The sequence below is a fragment of the Penaeus monodon genome, chromosome 4, assembly GCF_015228065.2.
Source record: "Penaeus monodon isolate SGIC_2016 chromosome 4, NSTDA_Pmon_1, whole genome shotgun sequence".
In the NCBI taxonomy this organism is placed as follows: Eukaryota; Metazoa; Arthropoda; class Malacostraca; order Decapoda; family Penaeidae; genus Penaeus; species Penaeus monodon.
In genome coordinates this window covers 59,340,601-59,361,297 of record NC_051389.1, presented here as the reverse complement: position 1 = coordinate 59,361,297, position 20,697 = coordinate 59,340,601, and the positions used below count along the sequence as shown (strand labels likewise).

Here is a 20,697-nt window from a genome sequence, read left to right as displayed (position 1 = left end):
GGGGGGAGGGGGGGAGGGAGAGAGAGAGGAGAAGAGAGAGAAGGGGGAGAGAGAGGGGGAAAAAAGGAGAGGGAGAGAGGGGGAGAGGGGGGGAGAGAAGAGAGACAGAGAGAGGAAGAGAGAGAGGAAGGAGAGGGAGAGGAGAGGAGAGAGGAGAGAAAAGGAGGAAAAGGAGAGAGAGGAGAGGAGAGAGAGAGCGAGAGAGAGAGCGAGAGAGAGAGAGAGAGAGAGAGAGAGGAGAGAGAGAGAGAGAGAGAGAGAGAGAGAGAGAGAGAGAGAGAGAGAGAGAGAGAGAGAGAGAGAGAGAGAGGGAGGAGGCCACAATGACCTATAAACCCGCCGCCGGTCACACGAAGGCCGGAACTCCCGCTGTAATGCTGTTTTTGCCGCGCGTTCCCGCGCAGTCAGGAGCTACCGTTGCGCACAGCGGGCACACCACCTCGTCACCTGTTCCGCCTGTTTCCCCTGCTGCCGCTGATTCCCCCTGCTCCCCTACTACCCCTTTCCCCTGCTAAAACTGCCCTTGCTTCCCTGATCCTTCCACTCACTCTCTGGCTCCACCTGCTTGATTAGCTGCTTGCACATTGCACACTAAGCTAACATTGACACCTGAGCCACTCATTTCACTCCCAAGCAGCTTACAAGTACGAGGCCGGAGGCAAGAATGTATATTCGATGCAGCTGTACTCACGCTCGCACGTTCAATTACAGAACCATACACACACACACACACACGCACACGCGCACATACACATACACATACACATACACATAAACACACATACACGCACATACACATACACATACACGCACATACACATACACATACACATACACATATACACACACACACACAATATATATATATTATAATATATATATATATATATATATATATTTTTTTTATATATACATTGCATACATACATACATACATATACATACATATACACATACATACACATACACACATACATACATGCATATACACACACATATAATACATACATACATACACACACACACAAGCACGCCAAGACTCGCTCACAGCATTCCTTGCATGAGCCACAAGGACGCCCAGGGACCCCCCCCCCCTTTCCCTCCCTGAACCCGGTAGCGTCATACGGTGCACTCCTGTCCGCAACGAGCGTTTTTGTGTGCACTTGAAAAACTTGCCGCCCGCACGCACAAACGCAAGCACAAGCACACGCCCACGCACAAAAAGGCGGATGCAGCTCGGACCGAGAGCGACGCCCACCCGAATCGGAATTTTTCCCCGGCAATCCAAACGTAATTACCAAGTGGCCCTTTAAACCGCGCGTTTCTCGAGTTTATTGCAAGCCTCCGGATCGCACCAAATTCTACCCAATTATTCAAATAGACTTTATTCTCGCTCTAGATTCCACGCATCGGTCGGCGTTGTCACAGCGACCATAAAACCCGCTGGAGAAAGCCCAGATTGCTCTCCGTACGAAATCTCGTGACAGATGCACCAGCCAGCTTGTTTGCAACTGATGCCATATTACATGCAGAAGGTGAGGGTGAGGGTGAGGATGGGGGATGAGGGTGAGAGTAAGGTATGAGGATGAGAGTGAGATATGAGAATGAGGGTGAGGAGTGGGAGATGAGGCTGAGGGTGAAGATGGGGTATGCAGGTGATGAGCGCAAGGGATAGAGATGAGGGGGAGGTAGCGAGTGGATGGTGAGAACGACGGGAAAGAGGGGTGAGGGAGGAGGGGAGGGGGACCCTAAAGGAAAATTGAAAGTTTTAAGACGACCACAAAAGACTTAACGAGCGTATGGAAATGCACGATTATGATGACGACGATGAAAATAATTACAGTGTAATAATGATAATGACAACAACAACGATCATAACATAACTGCAGCAGCCACCACAACAGAACAACAATAGAAATAACAAAAAAGACGGAATTGGAGAAAACAAGATAATAAAAAAATATAGAAAAAGAAAAGATCCGTAAGAGACAGGGGGGGGGGAGGGAGAGAGAGAGAGAGAGAGAGAGAGAGAGGAGAGAGAGAGAGAGAGAGAGAGGAGAGAGAGAGAGAGAGAGAGAGGAGAGAGAGAGAGAGAGAGAGAGAGAGAGATGTCTCCCACCCACCCATCTTTTTATTCACTTTCCCCTATCCCCCTCCTTCTTTCCCTCCCCTCCCCCTTCCTTTTTCCCTCCCGCCGTGGTAACGACCCCGGCGGAAACATATGCGACGGGAAAAGGGTGCACAGCGAGCAAGGCCACAGCTGCTCTTGTTTTTATCGTCTCTTTCAGCTCCTCCTCTCTATCCTCTTACTTTCTTTAGACTTTTTGCAGTGATGTGTCTCGCGCGTTCGTCATGCAGGCGCGGAGATGACGGATGTGGCAGAAGGAGAAAGGGAACAAAATGAGGAGAGGGAAGAAGCGGAGAGGAAAGGAGGCAAAGGGAGAATAGGGAGAAGGGAAGGAGGGAAAGATGAGTGGAGGAGATAAGACTCAGAAGACAAACAAGAGAAAGAAGAGGCAGAAACCAAACCAATATCGAACGCGCAGAGCAGAAGAGGCGGGAAACCGCGAGCGAGTATTTCACTGGTATTTGCCGCGTTGTTTGCGTCGCTTAAACTCCGAGGACCGCAAGTGACGCAAGCGGGCAGGGAAAGCCGACCAGAAATGCGCTTTTAACGACGAAACCAAAAATGCAAAAGAGAAGTGAGAACAAATCTTTTTTGGTGAAAAAATAATGAATTGTGAGAAAACGAATGGAAAATATGGAGAATAATAAATAAAATAATTAGATAAAATCATGTAAATAATTATTACCGATGATGGCGGTGATGTCGATTATTATGGAAAAAATCGACAATAATAATAATAATAATAATAATAATAATAATAATAATAATAATAATAATAATAATAATACTAATAATAATAATAATAATAATAATAATAATAATAATAATAATAATAACCTACTAAAATAATTCTAGCAAAATTTTCTTTTTTTTAATCCAAAAGTATATTACCACTAATAAAAATGGTACCACCCTCAATGATACTACAAATAACGACTGCACTAACAAGACCGAGCATCGCAGCAAACAACAGAGCCACAGCGGCATCCGGACGCGAGGGCCTCCCCGACATGCAAATGAGGGGAACCTCAGCCTCGATCGAAGCGGCGAAGCGCGCCCACCACCCCCACCACCCCTCCTCCCCCGCCACCGGGGGAGCAACGTCCCCGGAGATCTCAACGCGTCAGGATAAACCGATCCCCGGCGGCTCCGAGACGCTTCTTCCCCTTCGCTTTCTTTTCCTCCTTTTCTCGATCTCTGTCTCCTCCCCCTCCCTCAATCAATATCTGTGCCATGTTCATTCCCACTCATTTTTCCCGTCTGCTCCTTCTCTTCCTCTTCCTTCCTTCCAAGCTCCCCTGATCCTTCTCCCTCCTCCCACCCCTTCCCTTCCCTTCCCTTCCCTTCCCTTCCCTTCCCTTCCCTCCCCTTCGCCTCTCCCCATCAAAATCCTCATTACCGGACATTATACAAATAGCGCGGCGTTCATTAGCTTCTGTTCGTTCTAGTAGTAGCAATTACGTTCAAAGTCGTTCCCTAGCCGGAAGGAAAAACCCCTTCTCCCTCTCCCTCCCCCTCTTCCCCGTCCTCCACCACCTTTTCCCCTTCCCCGTCTCCTTTTCCCTCTCTCTCTTCCCCGTCCTCCACCCCCTTTTCCCATTCCCCGTCTCCCCTCTCTCTCTTCCCCTTCCCCCTCCCTACCCCCTCTCCCTTTCCCCCTTTCCCCTTTCCCCCCTAACCATAAAAAGTGAGGTCATTTGCATATGGTTACTTATTTCGTTTTCTTCTTCCTGTTCTTCGTCTTATTATCATTCAAATTGCATCATCCTAAGTGGCAGCAGAGTAGAGTGGTGATCGTAACAACTATTATTGTTATGATTCCAAGTCGCTTCTCGATCCGAATTTTAAATCTCTTCCTCTTTATCGTTGCTCTTCATTTATCCGCCTATAATTCCCAAGACTTGCCATCCCCCTTTCCCAGTCACAATCCCAGAATTAATCATGGGGGATTTCTAGAGTAATGGCAAATTCTCCATCGAATATAATTTCTTGAGGAAAGACATTTTTCCGCAGATCTAGTTTTTCTTCGCAAAGACAATTCCCTAAATAAAAGCATTTTCGGCAGACATTCATTCATTTGGAAATACGTTTTCTCAAACAAAATACTTTTTCTTCTAAGAACAAAGTCCTAAACAAAGACAACACAAGCAAAAACCATTTCTTAAGCAATGATAATTACAGAGCATGTTAGCGAGACCTTCCACCGGCATACTTCCCAGCCGGCCCCGAGGGATGCCTGTGGGTGCCACGGGAACCTTGCGAGGGAGGCACTTTGCTGGCACTCTTTGGCTGTGTCCTCACTCTCATTCCTCCTCCTCCCCCTATTATTATTGCTGCTGCTGCTGCTACTACTACTACTACTACTACTACTACTACTACTACTACTACTACTACTACTACTACTACTACTACTACTACTACTACTACTATGAACCTCATTTCGGTGATTTTGCGTTTTCGCTATTTCTCTGGCTTTCAGATTTTTCTTTCGCCTTTTCTCTGGTAATATCTGTCCATTTCTCTCTCTTTCCCTCCCTTCCTCCCTCCCTGCCTCCTCCTCCTCCTCTCTCCCTCCGCCCATCTCACCTCGCCACCCGTTTCAAGCCCTTCCATCAACCCCGCCCCGTCCCTCCCAGCCCTTGGAGAGAGCGAAACCAATATCACAAACAAGCTTTAAACCGACGTTTACGGAGCAGTGGTCTTCTTACACCGGGCTCTGAAAAGGGGTAACACGAAGAAGACAAAAAAAGGTAAAGAAAACCGGGAAACAATAAAAATTGAACTTGGAGGAAAATTAAAATACAAAACGCGACAAATACCTGCGCAGAGCATGGTAAAAAAAGGGTTAACCGGAGCACGGAAATAATGATGATAGAAAAAAGACAAAACAAAAATAAAATATAAAAAACAATGGGCAAGGGAAAAAGCAGAAAGGTCATCCAGAAATAGAAGACAAAAGTTACAAAAATAAACTACATGACGACAAAGAAGAAATATGGCAATAAAAAGACTTGAGAAAGCGTGGAAGAGCAGGCGAGAGTGAGATAGAAAGTAAGAGAGTGAGAGGAAAGGGAGGGGGCTGGGAGGGGAGAGAGGGGAGGGGAGAGAGGGAGAGGAGAGAGGGAGGGAGAGGGGGAGGGGAGAGAGGGGAGGGGAGAGAGAGGAGGGAGGGAGGGAGGGACGGAGGGAGATGGGGAGAGAGAGGAGGGAGGGACGGAGGGAGGGAGAGGAGGGAAGGAAGGGAAAAAAGGAGTGAGTGAGTGACGAAGAGAAGGAGGGAGAATGAGGAGGAGGGAAGGACGGGGAGGAGCGAGGGAAATGGAGAAAGCCATGGAAGGAGAAACCAAGAGAAATATAGAGAGAAACATAAATAGAGAAAATAGGAAGGGAAAGTGGAAGAAACAATGAGAAATATAGGGATACTTATAGAAATATATGTTACACACACAAACGTAAAGCAACCGAGACTGATGAAAGTAGTTAAAACAGATAAGACAGATAAGAGACAAAGGCAGACAGGCCAAAATTCGATCGCATAATCTTCGAGGGAGGACGAGGACGCCGGAAGTCGGCAATCTTTTTGATCTTCTATTGTTTTATAGATAAGGGGTCGAGAGCGGAGGCGGGGGGGGGGGGGGGTAGGGAGGGGAGGAAGACGGGGAGTAGGGAGGGGAGGAAGACGGGGAGAGGGGGACATGAGGGAGGGGAGGGGAAGAGATGTAGGGGAAGGGAAGAAGAGAAGGAAATATACAGATAAAGAGCCACGTCTTGTTTGAGTTAAATATGTTCTCAAAACAAATCAACAAATAGAGCAATGCGATAGAGGGAAATAAATAGGCACACAACTAAATTCACATGATCAGCATGATTTGTTCCGCATTCTTAGGGCTGTCAATGCCGGCTACCCTCCCTCTCCTTATCCCACACACGATGATATAACAATGAAGCGATAAATCTAGTGCAGAGGTAATGAAACAGGCCTCTTTGTCAGGGATATTTCAGGCTGGCGGCAAAGGAGCCTTTGGGGCTATTTTGCCATCGTCGGTATCACACAATCGTATATATTGCCATCATCATTATCTCCATTAGCAAAATCACCATACACTAATGATACGAGGGTTGTGGCTATTATCATCACTACCATTATTACCATTATTGCCAATACTTTTCTTCCCCACCTCTTCCTCCCCGCCAAAAGATAAGCCCCAAGGAAGCCCTCCCTCCCCCTGCCATAGCCCCTGCCTTACCCATGCCCTCCTTGCAAGCGAAGCGAGGCGTAGTAGCGCCCCCACCCACCACCCACTCCCAGGGCGGCTGTTAATGACCGATTAATTACGGGTCGTGTCTGTCCTGGCGACGCGCAGCGAGGCGGAAACAAAGCGAAGATGAGAGACGTTTATTACAATCACAAAAAGAAGAGAATGAAGCAAAAACGTGTTATCTGAGGAGAGGAACAATGCAGGGAAAGGAATCCATGATTGGGATGTCATGGTGTGTGTGTGTGTGTGTGTGTGTGTGTGTGTGTGTGTGTGTGTGTGTGTGTGTGTGTGTGTGTGTGTGTGTGTGTAAGTGCGTATGTGGGCATGGTTGTTCTGTAATTGCGTGAGTACGCGTAACTATAAGGCATCACGCCAAAGCCAGCCACCACCCATAGATCCCGGGCCAGAGACCAGCGCCGCCAAGCAGATCGCTCGCGCCGCCCCAGGCCTCCCGGAGCGGACGCAGTGGAGGACCTCGGCGTCGAGGATCGCGAGCCGACGGAAGACGCACGAGGGACTCCTCCTCCGCACCGGCCTGCGCCAGGCGGAAACCAGAACCGCAGCACGGGGAGCGAACACCACGTCTGGTTTCTCATGGGGAAAGGAGAAAGAGAAAATGAGTACGAAAAGAGAAAGAGAAGAAGGGAGGCAGGGAAGGAGGGAGGAAGGAGGGAGGGAGGGAGGGAGGGAGGGAGGGAGGGAGGGAGGGAGGGAGGGAGGGAGGGAGGGAGGGAGGGAGGGAGGGAAGGAGGGAAAGAGAAAAATGGACAGAAATTACCAGAGAAAAGGTGAAAGAAAAATCAGAAATCCAGAGAAAGAGCGAAAACGCAAAATCACCGAAATGAGGTTCGTTCGCCCATTAACAGCCGAAGGGGTTGAACCGAAAGTTGGGGGTTAGAGGTTGGGCCGAGAGATCCGAGCTGGGACAAAGGTCATCCAAGTTCACTGCGACAAAGGCAGAAACAGTTTAGACGAGCATGAATAATCATATTTCTCACGCCGTGAAATTATCGATTCTCATCTATATTTTCTCTCTTCGTTAAAAGAGTCTGGGAGTGTGGTAGGCTGGGGATGGGAGGAGGGGGGAGGTCAGGGGTTAGGGGGACTCGGTACTACAAACTAAGAACCTTGGACGGCTGCTGGGGTTAAAGACGAAGGGTTGCTGAGCCCGGAGACACTTCGGGATGAGAAGTGGGGAGGGGGAGGGGGATCCGGTGGGAGCTGGGAAGCGACGTTGCGGCCTCGGGCTCGGAATGGCAAAGACCAAAGCGACGCCCTAGAAAACCTGTGAGAAAAAGAAAGAGGAAAGTCGGCTCGTTGGCTCCCAAGGAAAGCAAAGAAAGTAAATGGATCCGAAACGAGTGAAATTGAACGGGTCACTTGCGACTGAGAGGAGGGAGGGAAGAGGGAGGAGGGGAGAGGGAGGAAATGGGAGGGGAGAGGAGGAGGCGAATGAAGGAGAGAGGAGGGGTAGGAGAGGAGAGGAGAGGAGAGGAGAGAGGGGAGGGAGGAGAGAGGAAGAGGGAGGAGGAGAGGGAAGAGGGAGGAGGAGAGGGGAGAGGGGAGGAGGAGAGGGAAGAGGGGAGGAGGAGAGGGGAGAGGGGAGGAGGAAAGGGAAGAGGAGAGATGAGGAGGGAAGGGTGAGGAGAGAAGAGAGGAGAGGAAGGTCTAATCTCCGATACCTCCACCGTGGTGTTACACAATTGAACAAAGACCGAAAACACAAGTGCTAGAACACCAACTACACAAAGACACCACAGCACGTATTGATTATAAGAAATCCGCCTAAAATTGTAAAAAAATAAAAATAAGAATAATAATAAAGAAGGGGAAAAACACCCATTTCTAGCCCCGAAGGCCGCCCTGTTAGGTCCCGTAAGTGCGGCCGTCGTGAAGGCAACATTGCGACGACCGTACGTGGGGCGGGCGATGACGCTGCGTGAATCGGGCGGGCGAGCAGTGCCAAGTCCGAGAGCGCGGCACGGGCGAGGTGCCACCGCCCGCTCCTCCGCCAGGCTGCTGCTTCGATCTTGCCTTCTCCAGTTGCGCCTCCTTCTCCCTGCCTTTTTTCTCTCCTTTGCACTATCTTTTCTCTTAATCTTTGTTTCATTCTTATTCAGTTTCCTAGTTCGTTATTTCTCTTCCACTTTGCGTTCTCTTTCTTCTTCCCTTTTCGTCTTCTTTCTTCCTCTCATTTTTTATCTTTCTGCTCTTTTCCTCTCCCTCCCTTTTCCTTCTATTTTCCCTACCCTATTCTTTTTCTTTCCTGTTTTCTCCCTATGTACGCCATTCATCCTTCCTTCGCAAACGCACCCTCTCCTGCGCCCTTCCTTGCAAAAAATCCCGAGAATGGTAATAGTTTTGACATGAAAACGAGTGAAATTGGGCGCAGTCTCGTTGCAGACGAGACGTGACCGTTCTCGCGCCGTCACTAACGCTGTTGTACTCGTGTACCGCACGCACGCGCACGCCAAATGTAAAAATAGAGCAAGAAAGATGGGGAGACGAGGAGGAGGAGAGAGAAGGGGAGAAGGAGAGAAAGGAGGAGCGAGGGGGGAAGGAGAGAAGGAGAGAAGGGAGGAGCGAGGGGGAACGAGTGAGGGAGAGAGGGAGAGAGAGAGAGGGAGAGAGAGAGAGAGAGAGGGGGGGGGGGGAGAGGGGGGGGAGAGAAAGAGAGGGGTGGGGGGGAGAGAGAGAGAGGGGTGGGGGAGAGAGAGAGAGAGAGAGAGAGAGAGAGAGAGGATAGAGAGAGAGAGAGAGAGAGAGAGAGAGAGAGAGGAGGGAGGGAGGGAGGGAGAGAGGGAGGGGAGGAGGGAGGGGAGGAGGAGAGAGAGAGAGAGAGAGAGAGAGAGAGAGAGAGAGAGAGAGAGAGAGAGAGAGAGAGAGAGAGAGAGGAATGCAGACAAAGAATAGACCATAAAGAATACCAGACACGGAGTAATAACACAACAACAATCGCACCAAACCTTCACGGAAAAATCGGAGCCAAACCCAGAGCCTGAGACGCGAATGAAGGAAGCGGATCTTAGCGAGCCCGCGCTGCCCCCACCCCCCTTCACCCCTCCCACCCTGCCCCTACCCACATCCTCCCCTCAGGCCTCCCCCACATCCTCTTAGTACTTCCCTGTCCCTTCCTCCTCTTATCCCCTTCTCCCTCTCTCTTTACCCACTTCCTCTTCCCTACCCCTTCCTTGCTCCCTAACCCCCTGCCCTCTCTCTTGCCCAGCCACCACCTTCCTCCCCTCCCCCCCCCAGCCCCTTCTACCATCCCCGACCCATGGGAGTCCAGGGGTGAGCCAGTGCGGAACACGGGGAGCCACCGCTGCCACCGCCCACTCGCCGTCATCGTCTTCGCCATCATCGTCCTCGTCATCGTCGCCGTCGCCGTCATCGGTATCATCGTGACCGAACCGTGACAAGGCGGAGAAAGCTGTCGGAGTGACCCATCTTGCGGGTGGGGAGAGAGGGAGAGGGAAGGGAGGGGGAGGGAGGGAGGGAGGGGAGGGAGGGAAGGGAAGGGAAGGGAGGGGGGAGGAGAGAGAGAGAGAGAGAGAGAGAGAGAGAGAGAGAGAGAGAGAGAGAAGAGAGAGAGGAAGAAAGAGGCAGAAAGGAAATGAACAGAGAAAGGGGAAGGATTAATGGAGGAGAAAAATGAAAAAGAACGTATAGAAAACGCCGCTTTGAGTAGTTTTCACTTTCCATCTTCGTTCATCACAAAAAAAAGAGAGAAAAGGAATGAAGATAAACCTGAGAAATAAAGTGAATAAAAAAGAGAGAGAAAAAAAGAGCAGACGGATTTGCACATTCAGTGTTCGAATGCGTGCTCACTGCCTGGAAAATGTGTTCGAATATATTGCCATTACGTATTGACACCGAAAGACCAACAAAGCTGTCGCAATTCTAAACAAACATTACGCCATACTTTTAAATTCTTGCCAGGTGACCTCAACATGATCAAACCGAACAGTCAGCGCCAGTGGTAAATATTGCAAAATTGCAGTCTAAACTATAATAAAAAATCCTCAGAAATTTTGACGAGACGATTCATAGAAATCATCATGAGATTAAATAATTAAATAAGAGTAACAGTTAATACAGAAGTCGTCATAGCAGCTGCATTACGAAAAATAGCACTAGCAATAATAGCTATAACAACTACAAGAATAAAAAAAAAAAAAAAATGATAGTGATGATTCTCATTGATGATGATGATGATGATGATTGATGATGATGATTGATGATGATGATGATGATGATAATGATGATGATGATGATGATGACAAAAATACAATATTAGTGATAATAAAAAATAAAAAAGAACAATAACAATAATAATAACAAAAACAACAATAATAATAGCAATAGCAAAGGCAATAGTAAGCACAGCCACGAAATTAGAAATCCCAAAAGGGATCGAAACCCGGCTGACAGGTCCGAGCAGCCATCTTTCTCCCTTTCGATCTGTAAACAAACGCCACTTTCTTCCCACCCCTTCTTTCTCTTTCTCTCTCTCCTTATTTAATTATATATTCCATCACCTACGTCCTGCTTAACGTCTGTGCGTGTGCCAGCTTCCAGTCACCGAATGATAAAACAGAAATAAACAATAAATTGATAAAGAAACGATGTTGTTCTCTCTTGAAGAACCTTCTAGAAATGAACAGACGAAGATGGGAAGGAAAGGGGAAGGAGGGGAGGGGAGGGAAGGGAAGGGAAGGGAAGGGAAGGGAAGGGAAGGGAAGGGAAGGGAAGGGAAGGGAAGGGAAGGGAAGGGAAGGGAAGGGAAGGGAAGGAGAAGGGAGGCAAGTGGAGGGGAAAGACGAGGCAAAAAGGGAAAAAAAGAAAGAAAAAAAAATAGGAAGAGGCATGGAGATAGGGAAGGAGAGAGCGAGTTTGAGAAAGGGAGGGAGAAAGGAGGAAGGGGAAGAGAAATGACGAATAAGGAGGAGGGGAAGGAGGGAGGAGAGGGAAGAACGAAGGAGGGAGGAGAGGGAAGGGGAGAGAGAGGGAAGGAGGGAGAGAGAGAAGGAGGGAGAGAGAAAAAGAGAGAATCTTGCAAGACGCTCATGCCTCCCCCCCCCTCCTCTCCCCCAATACCACAATCTCTCGTGCGTGACATTTAATCATCCGAGTGTCGCTATTTTCTCTTTTTCATCTGTCTTGTTTACGTCATTTTTCGTATTCACCTGCCCCTGACCTGGCTACCTGCGCGCGTCTGTAGAGGCCTACCTGTCTATATACTTTCTTGTGTCCGGCCGTCGGTTTGTTTCACTCTATATCCATTTATCGCTTTCTTCTTCATGCCTGACTATTATTCTCCCAATTCCTTCATCACCATCGTCTTCAGTTATCTGCCTAAAAAGAAAAATAATTTCCCGCGCCGCAATCTCTGTCGCGCTCGCTCTCAGCACCATTAGCACTGGGCGAACAAAAAAGTCTACGGACGACCTTCGCCGCGTTTCAACCTTGAAGGGGGAAGAGGGGGGACTTGCACAAGACTGGTTTCCCTTGCCCCCCCCACTGCCCCCTGCCCCCCACTGCACCACTACCCCCTGCCCCCTTCCCCCCACTGCACCACTACCCTCTGCCCCCTTCCCCCCACTGCACCACTCCCCCCTGTGTTCTGTATCATTATTTAAACGGGACTGCACTTGACCGTGGACCTCCCCTCCCCCTCGTCCGGTCTCTCCCCAACCCACTCGCAAATATTCATGTTGCAAGAGGAAAATAACGCCAGTTACAGGCCAATTTAGCCACGTGATCCACAGAGCGAAAGTTCAGCTTGCATTCCTTCTGTGCCGTATTTCCTTTAAGTCATACGCAGATACATTTTTTGGTAGAGAAACGCAAAGAAAACAGAATTTTTTCGGGCATCCATCAAACGCCACGTACAAGAAACTAATGGTAAGGGAATAAATGCGTATAAAAAAAAGAAAAAAAAAAAAAAAAAAAAAAAAAAAAAAAATATATATATATATATATATATATATACTCACAGAAAGAAAGAAAGAGAGAGAGAGAGAGGGGGGGGGATAGAAAGAGAGATAGAGAGGGAGAGATAAACTGAGAAGAAAATGAGACAGACACACTGACAAAAACATTATTCTCACGACGTAGATTTTTCTCTGCTTGGCCAGCTGGGTGAGTGGGTGACCTTGCCCGAGGTGACAGGGAATGGGAAGTCAGGGGGGGAGGGGGGGGGAGCACGCATTACATATCCATGCCCGGCGGCGATCGCTCGTACACTTCTGCTACTTTGCTATTACGTTATATCTTTATTATTTTCTCCTATTCCCTTCTCCTCGTTATCTGCACTCGCTACGTCGTCTGATCCTAGCCTTTCCTTCCCACGGCGTCCGCCAGATATTTCCACGTAGTCTCTCCTTTCCTTCTACTTTTCGTCTTTACATTGTTGCGATGATGATTAGAAGGAAAGGAGGTTGGTGGTGGAGGAGGGAGGAGACTGGGGGAAGAAGAAGAAGAAGAAGAAGAAGAAGAAGAAGAAGAAGAAGAAGAAGAAGAGAGGAGGAAAAAGGGGAGGAGGAGGAGGAGGAGGAGGAGGAGGAGGAGGAGGAGGAGGAGGAGGAGGAGAGGAAAACGATTACTGCTTAGAATAAGAATAATAAGAACGATAAGAATAACAAGATTACGAACACGAATACGATGGCGCAGGAATAAGGAGGAGGAGGAGGAGAAGCGATGCAGGCGGCGACGGAAGACAAAGAGACGCGGACGCAAATTGAGCTGGACATGAACACGAAGCAAAAACGGAACGGCGGTGCTCTCAGTGAAGTCTTTGGCCCGCTTGCCTCCCGCCCCTCTCTTCTCTCCTTCTCCTTCCTCCTCCTCCCCGTCTGCTATTACTCTTTCTTCCTCTCTCTCTCCTCATCTTTATCTCCATTTAGCTATCCTTCCCTTCCTTCTTCTACTTTTCCTCTTCCCTCTTCATTTTCTCTTAAACCCTTCCCTCCTTTTCCTTTCTCCCCCTTTGCGTCCCTCCGTTTCCCTCTTCCAGCAGCAGCGGCACCAAATCACAACCTCTTCCTCCCCACGTCCACGTCCACGTCCACCTCCACCTCCACCTCAGCCACACCTCCGCATCCGGCGCAGCAGCAGGTGTCGTGCCGCGTCCGCCGCCGCGCAAGTGACGTCGTTCCTCGTCCTCGTCACGGCGCGTCGCGCGGCCAAACGCCTTTTAACAATATGCATTAGCAGCGGAAAGAATCCGGGGCGTGATGGGGGATTCCCCCCCCCCCCTCGTCACGCACCCACGTACTCCTGCACTTACACACACAGACAGAAAGACACTCATACAGGCAAAAACAAAATCACATACAAAGAGAGACAAATATACAGATAGCCAGACAAATGGAGGAACACAGTTACTCACAGACGCTAGTCCAAATCTTGTTTTTTTTATGCCAGTGCGACCACTAACCATGGCATCCCCCGTGCCGTCACTTTTCGCTGGAATACAGAGCCGAAAACGAGAAACCTTGGCGCCAAATCTACCACCAGCCAAGACAATCCAGCAGAACGACTTTTCACCAGGACAACTCAACAAGAGTAACCCTATAACACGACTCACCAGGACGACACAACTTGATCAGCCAACCTAAACGACTCCCCAGGACACAACTTGATCAGCCAACCTAAACGACTCCCCAGGACGACCCGACAAACTCATCCAAAATGACTCCACAACAAAGCAGCCCTCCGAAAAAATAACTCCTCAGAACGACCTACCAAGACGACCATCCCAGACGAGGGGCAGCGCAGGCCGGACTCGGTGACTCGGAGCAGGCCTCCGCGCTCGCCTGCTGACCCGACGGCCTTTGCTTGCCTGCTTGCGTGGAGCTCTACCGGTTCCTTTGTCGTCGCTGCCTTCAGTTGCGTCACAGACAGCATCCTCACCTTGAACGGGTGTTCCCTGGCAAGCAGGTCAGCCCGTTGCTATGGCGATCAGCTTTTTGCTGGCAAGGTTGGCTCACAAACAAGCACATCAGTACACGCCCGGAAAGGTCAGTTCACTGCCAGGGTCAGCTTCCTAGCCGTCAGGCCTACGCCCTGCCAAGGCCGCGTAACCGCCGAGAAGGTCAAGCCGCCGCCAAAGAAGTGAGCTCGCCAAGAAACAAGGACACCTCCCCGCGGGGGTCAGCTCACCCCCGAAAACTCACTTCGCCTCGCGAGCAAGCTGACTCACGGTTCCCTGGTAATAAAGCTACTACCAACACCAGGATCAACAACACCAGCATATGAGCACCACTACCACCATCAAAACTGCCAACAAATCCACCACAATCAGGAGAAACAACAGAAACAAGAAGCTTCCACGCCTCCGCCAGGACTCCCCCCCACCCCCCCGCACCCAAGGACAGCGCACGAGACCACAAAGCCACGTCCTCGGCCACTACTACGGCGACTACTACGGCCACCTTTGCCATTTGCTCCCCGCGAAGGAGGCCGGCCCGGGGCCCTCCGGCACGCGACGAGCATCCCTCACTGCGCCCTCCGAGGACCTTGGGTCTGGGAGAGTCAAGGCGTGTAATCATCACCACCATCACTATCATCATCATCATCATCATCACATTACTATAATAATAGTGATAACATTGACAGTAATAAAAAAATAACAATAGTAAAAGTAATGGTAATAATAATAGTACTAATAGTAATAATAAAATATAACAGTAATAACAATAATAATAACAACAATAATAATGATGATGATGATGATGATGATGATGATGATGATGATGATGATGATGAGGATAAAATAACAAACCAATAATAATAATATTGATAAAAGTAATACTAATAATAACAATAGTAATACTAATAATAACAATAGTAGTACTAATAAAGACAATAACAATAATGGTAATGATGATGCCAGCAACAGCAGTTAGCTTATGCTAAATATATTTATTTTCTAGTATTAGAAGAGGTGGGGCGAGGGGAGGAGGAAAAATAAAGAAAAAGAGAAAGAGGAAGAGGATGAGGGAGAGAGAAAGTAGCAGAGACAGAATAAGAGCAAAAAAGAAAAACTCCCACGAAGCCTCCTAATCGGAGTACGGACCTTCCTCCTCTCCCTCCCCTCCCCTCCCCATCTCCTCCTCAAACAGCAGCGGTTGCAGAATGTCGATCGCCCTGCGCCCGGGACCCCCGCCCGGCCCTTATGCAACTGTCCACCGCAATTCCTCGCGCACTAACCTTACGGGAAAAAAGTCAGCGGCGCTTAAGAAGTAGAGTAGCTACGGGAGTAAATGGATGAATCAATGAACGCTTCAAATCATTTGTAGGAAAAGAAACCCCCGCAGATGAAAGAAAGAAAAAAGGTGAAATTATGCATTCTTAAAACTCGCCATGACACCCATTCGCCAAAAAAAACATCGACACAAAATTAATTTAACGAAGCCTCATCACCGCATAACCACCCAATCATCGCTAACTCACCATAGACTGAAACCTGTCTCGTACATCTCACCACCAATTCACAACCGACTCATCACCAACGCACCACTCACTCATCCGCGAGTCATCACCACTAAATCACGACCTCCCCGCGCTTACGCCAACACGACCTCTCGTACGCACTTACGACCTCTCCTATATACGCCAGACCTCACCTACAAAGTTGGTCACCCCTCCGAACCCTTCCCCTGGGCGTGAGCAGGCCCTCCCCTTCACCTCTCTCGCCCGCTGCTGTTACTGCTCCCGACAATCAGCGGCATGCCCACTACCCTCCCCCGAGCGAGAGGCCAGGTCGTCAGCGAGTCAGCCCAAGCGCCCTCTGTAGGGCTACTAGGAAAGAAACACGCTAATGTCTGCCGAAAATCAACCCTCTCCTTTCAGTTCATATGGTAGTCCCCTAAACGAACCGACGGAATTCATTGTATAAAAAGATTTTGAAAATATGAATTTGTGTATGGCGTCTCGTCCTTCAGATGCAGCATGAACGGCGTCCGTACAGTCGTGCGAAAAACTGCTTCGCTCAGACCTTCCCGAGGGGGAATGGGTGGGGAGGGGGGAGGAAGGGAAGAAGTAAAGTAGAGGAAAGGAGTGGAGAGGAAAAGAAAGGAGAAGAGAGGGAGGAAGGGGGAGGGAAGAAGAGGAGAGGGAGGGAAGAGGAGAGGAGAGGAAGAGGGAGGGGGAGGAGGAGGAGAGGGAGAGGGAAGGTACAATGCAACTACCTTTCTTGCGTAACTGCGTCTAGCCCGCGGCCGGCCTCTCTCTGCATCTGTTTGTCTCTAGCGATCTCTTGTCTTGTTCTTATCAATTGAAATCTCTTTCATCCATAATCTTCTTTCCTATTGCTCTCTGCCTTTCACTACCTCTACCCCTCGCTAGCTCTCCTCCCTTTCCTTTTCCCTCTCCCTCTCTCCCGCCCAGCCCTCTCTTTCCTCTACAGTTACCTCTCTCTCCCTCCCTCTCTCTCTTTCTCCTCTCCTCCTCTCTCCTCTCCCTCCTCCAATCGTTCTCCCTCACGCTCCATCCCTCGCTCCAGCGCGCCGGAACCAGCCAAGACTTCCGGTCGTTCCGTTATACCCCGATACGCAGCAGTCGCCGTCGCCGCCCCCCCTCCCCCCAGCCTGGACCCCTCCCACCCCAGCCCTACCTAAGTACGACCGCTACATATGACTGAAGATCGAACAGAAAAACCGGGGCTCGGGCAGGAGCAGCATGGAAAACGGTAAAGGGAAGAGAGGTAGGCGCGACATGGGGAAAGGAACAGAAGGACTAACAAATAATAAACAAACAATGGATAAAGCGAGAGCAACCCACCTAAAGCGACAAAAGCAAATGCGTGCGCGTGCAAGTTGCATTCCTGCGCAACAGCGTGCGGCCGCCAGCCCGTCGTGGTCACGGCCGGAAGGCGAGAGTAAGCGGCCCACATCAACATCAACAGCCACTCAGATGATATACACGAAAGAGCATTCAGTGTAGCGGTCGGCGTAAACAAACAAATGGGGAAGAGGGAGGGAGGGAGGGAGGGAGGGAGGGAGGGAGAGAGGGAGGGAGGGAGAGAGAGAGAGAGAGAGAGAGAGAGAGAGAGAGAGAGAGAGAGAGAGAGAGAGAGAGAGAGAGAGAGAGAGAGAGAGAGAGAGAGAGAGAGAGAGAGAGCATGAGGCAAAACAGGAGACATATAAGGACGGGAAAGAAAACATCTAGACCAATGTTGAGCAAAGGGAGAACAGAAAGACTTAACAGGAACAGGCAGCGAAGGGGGGGGGGCGCACAGTTATCGGATTGGCATTTTGATTCGAGGAGCGATTACGAGAGGCAGCAAATGGTTTATTAATAAGGTTAGCGCGGGAGGCAGATGACGCGGGGAGGGGGAGGAGGGGGGAATGGTGAGGAGGGGGAATGGGGGGGAGGAGGAGGAGGAGGAGGAGGAGGAGGAGGAGGAGGAGGAGGAGGAGGAGGAGGAGGAGGAGGAGGAGAGGAGGAGGAGGAGGAGGAGGAGGGGGAGGAGGAGGAGGAGGAGAAAGAAGAAAAAAAGAAGAGGAAGAAGAGAAGAGAAGAATCAGGAGAGGAGGTAGTATTGCACAACCACCAAACTTCCAAGTCATATTCCTTTCGTTATCACTGATGGTGAAATTGCAAGGATGGTGTGATAGTGACGTTGATAATAAAGGCCAAAGACTAATGGCGTTGCTGGGGACTGTAGTCTCAGTTTTTGTTATTTACGCCATGGCGCAATGGTATAAACAACCATATGATGATGAGAGCAGTGGTGATAAGTGATGGTGGCGACGACGATTGTGATTACGACAATGTCAAGAAATAACACGGCGACCGCTAAGATGCACGGCAAAGGCTAACAAAAAAAAAAATAAAAAATAAAAAAAAAATCAAACAACAGAGACCCATAACATGAACGAATTGAATGACACCAAATCAAACACACAGCCTAGTACACTTCCCTTCCCCCCGTCGGCGACCCAACACACGAAGAATCAATCCAAGGCAATCGGAACAGCCTGCCCAACGGGGCCATTCGTCCATAACGACCGATAATGATGAAGCCACAAATTGCCAACGACACTGATTACCCTAACAAACGCTAATGAGAGCATCGTTACTGCCTTAATTGTCGCAATAAGTATTCAATTCACTCGTGGTATTGCAACTTCCGAATTTCGTCTTGCCGTTTTACTGAATTAAAAGATAAGTGTAAGCGTTATTACGTTTATGAACCGAAATGGAAACGTGAGAATTTTGAAGTAGGGAGGAAAAAGAGGAGGGAGAAATGGGGCGTAATAGCAAGAGGATAAAGAAGATGACAGAAAGAACTGGAAGATGAAGTGGAATTGAAAAATGGAGAAGAACAATAAGAGGAAATGTAACAGGACAAGGAGACGAAGGAGAGGGAAGCGGACAAAAGAAAAGGAGAAAACGTTTCGAATAAAATAAAATAAAACCATAATAAATACCACAAAAACAAATAAATACGAAGCAAACAATCCAACAAACTAAAAACAAGAAACACAAAAGAAAAGAAAATTCTGAATGAATTAAAAAAAGAAAAAACTTGAAAGAATCCAAAGAAAGAGCGGCGGCCCCGAAGGCGAATCAAGTAGGACACAGCGCCATTCTCGGCGGCGCTGCAGGTGGCGGGCGTGGTTGACGTGGGCGGCCTGTGGTCATGATGAGGCGTGAAGAGCAGGGAAGGGGCGTGACGGCGGGAATGTGCTTGCTTGCGTGATGGGCGCCGCGGACACAAGCACTCGCTCGCACATGGCTCCGACCAGAAGTGCTTGTTACATGCATGTGTACATACTCAACAGAAGCATACTTACGCACATGTAAGCGCACATGCATGCCTTATATTGTTATCATTTTAAATACTACCAATGGTGATAATAATAGCGATATTAACAATAATAACAAAAAATAACTATGTCAATAATAACGATAATAAACGATGACAGCAATATACAATAATATACAATAGTAACAAACCAACAACAATAATAACCATAAAAATACTAACCACCACAAAACGCATAACAATAAGTGAAACAACAATAATATAAAGACGAGAAACAACAACAATGTTACGACGAAGATGGAGGTTACCGTGATTGTGTTGCATAAGCCCTAATTTGAATATGCAAATGCATAAACAAGTATTCACTGATGCCTTCATTCTCATTTTTGTTCAACTATTTTTCAACTTAATATAAGCAAAGAGTAGAAAACTGCTGTGTTAGCAACTGCTGGCGTCGCAGCTATAGAAGCACAAGCAGAAACCATTCTAACAAGTCATATCGATAGTATGCTTAATATTAATGACGAAGTAGATGATGATAATTACAATCAAATATAAATCGCATTACCATTATTTCGGATACCAATAAAAGATACTACAATGGCACCAGCAGCAGCAACAGCAAATTATTATCAACATCATCATTACTGTTGTTGTCGTCGTCGTCGTCGTCGTCGTCGTTTTCATCATCACCATTATTATAATTATCATTATCTGCAGCAGCAGTATAGTATTGGCTGCTGCTGATAATAGTAAAGGTAACAGTGATGGTGATAGCGATGGTGGTGATAGTTATGATGATTGTAGTGGTGATAGTGATAATGACGGTGACAATGATGATGATTACGATAATAACACTAATCATGATAACAATAGGAATAACAGCAACAATAATAAATGATAACAGTAATAATAATAGTAATAGTAATAGTAATAGTAATAGTAATAGTGATGATGATAATGATAATGATAATGATGATGATGATGATGATGATGATGATGATAGTAATAAAATAATAAAACAACAACAATGATAACGATAATGATGACTGATCATAATGATAATGGTAATAACAACAATATTTCTATTGCTATAACTATTAATAGTTTCATCATCAATTTCTTTATCATTAATCCAGTACATTCATTATCATCATCTTTATTACCCTTCAGATTGGATGACGCAAGGCTCGCTGGAGAAATCTACGGCCTCCATCTCTCCTTTCCAAATACCTCAACCTCCCTACTTCATCTTATGCACTTTTTTAACATTACGCTTTTTTATTTACTTTCCCTTGTCATTATTCAATTTGTTGATTTTCCTTTGCTTCGTGGATTATTTATAATGATAGCTATACTGACTCTCCCTCGACTCATCCGCCAATATTTTAATTTTATTTTATGCCTGAGTTTCTCATTTCCATTCCTTCTCCTTCCCATCTCCACCCTTATCGCCCCCTTATCTTCCCTGTCCCATCTTCTCCCCTTCTATTTATTCCTGGTCTCCTCCCACCTTCTCCTCCCCATTTCTGTCTG

The 20,697-nt window shown here is 48.1% G+C and overlaps 1 pseudogene; it reads right to left on the bottom strand.

The window, feature by feature from the left end:
- The window catches only part of LOC119572403, a 54,354-nt pseudogene that overhangs the window by 33,072 nt on the left and 585 nt on the right, over positions 1–20,697 (bottom strand).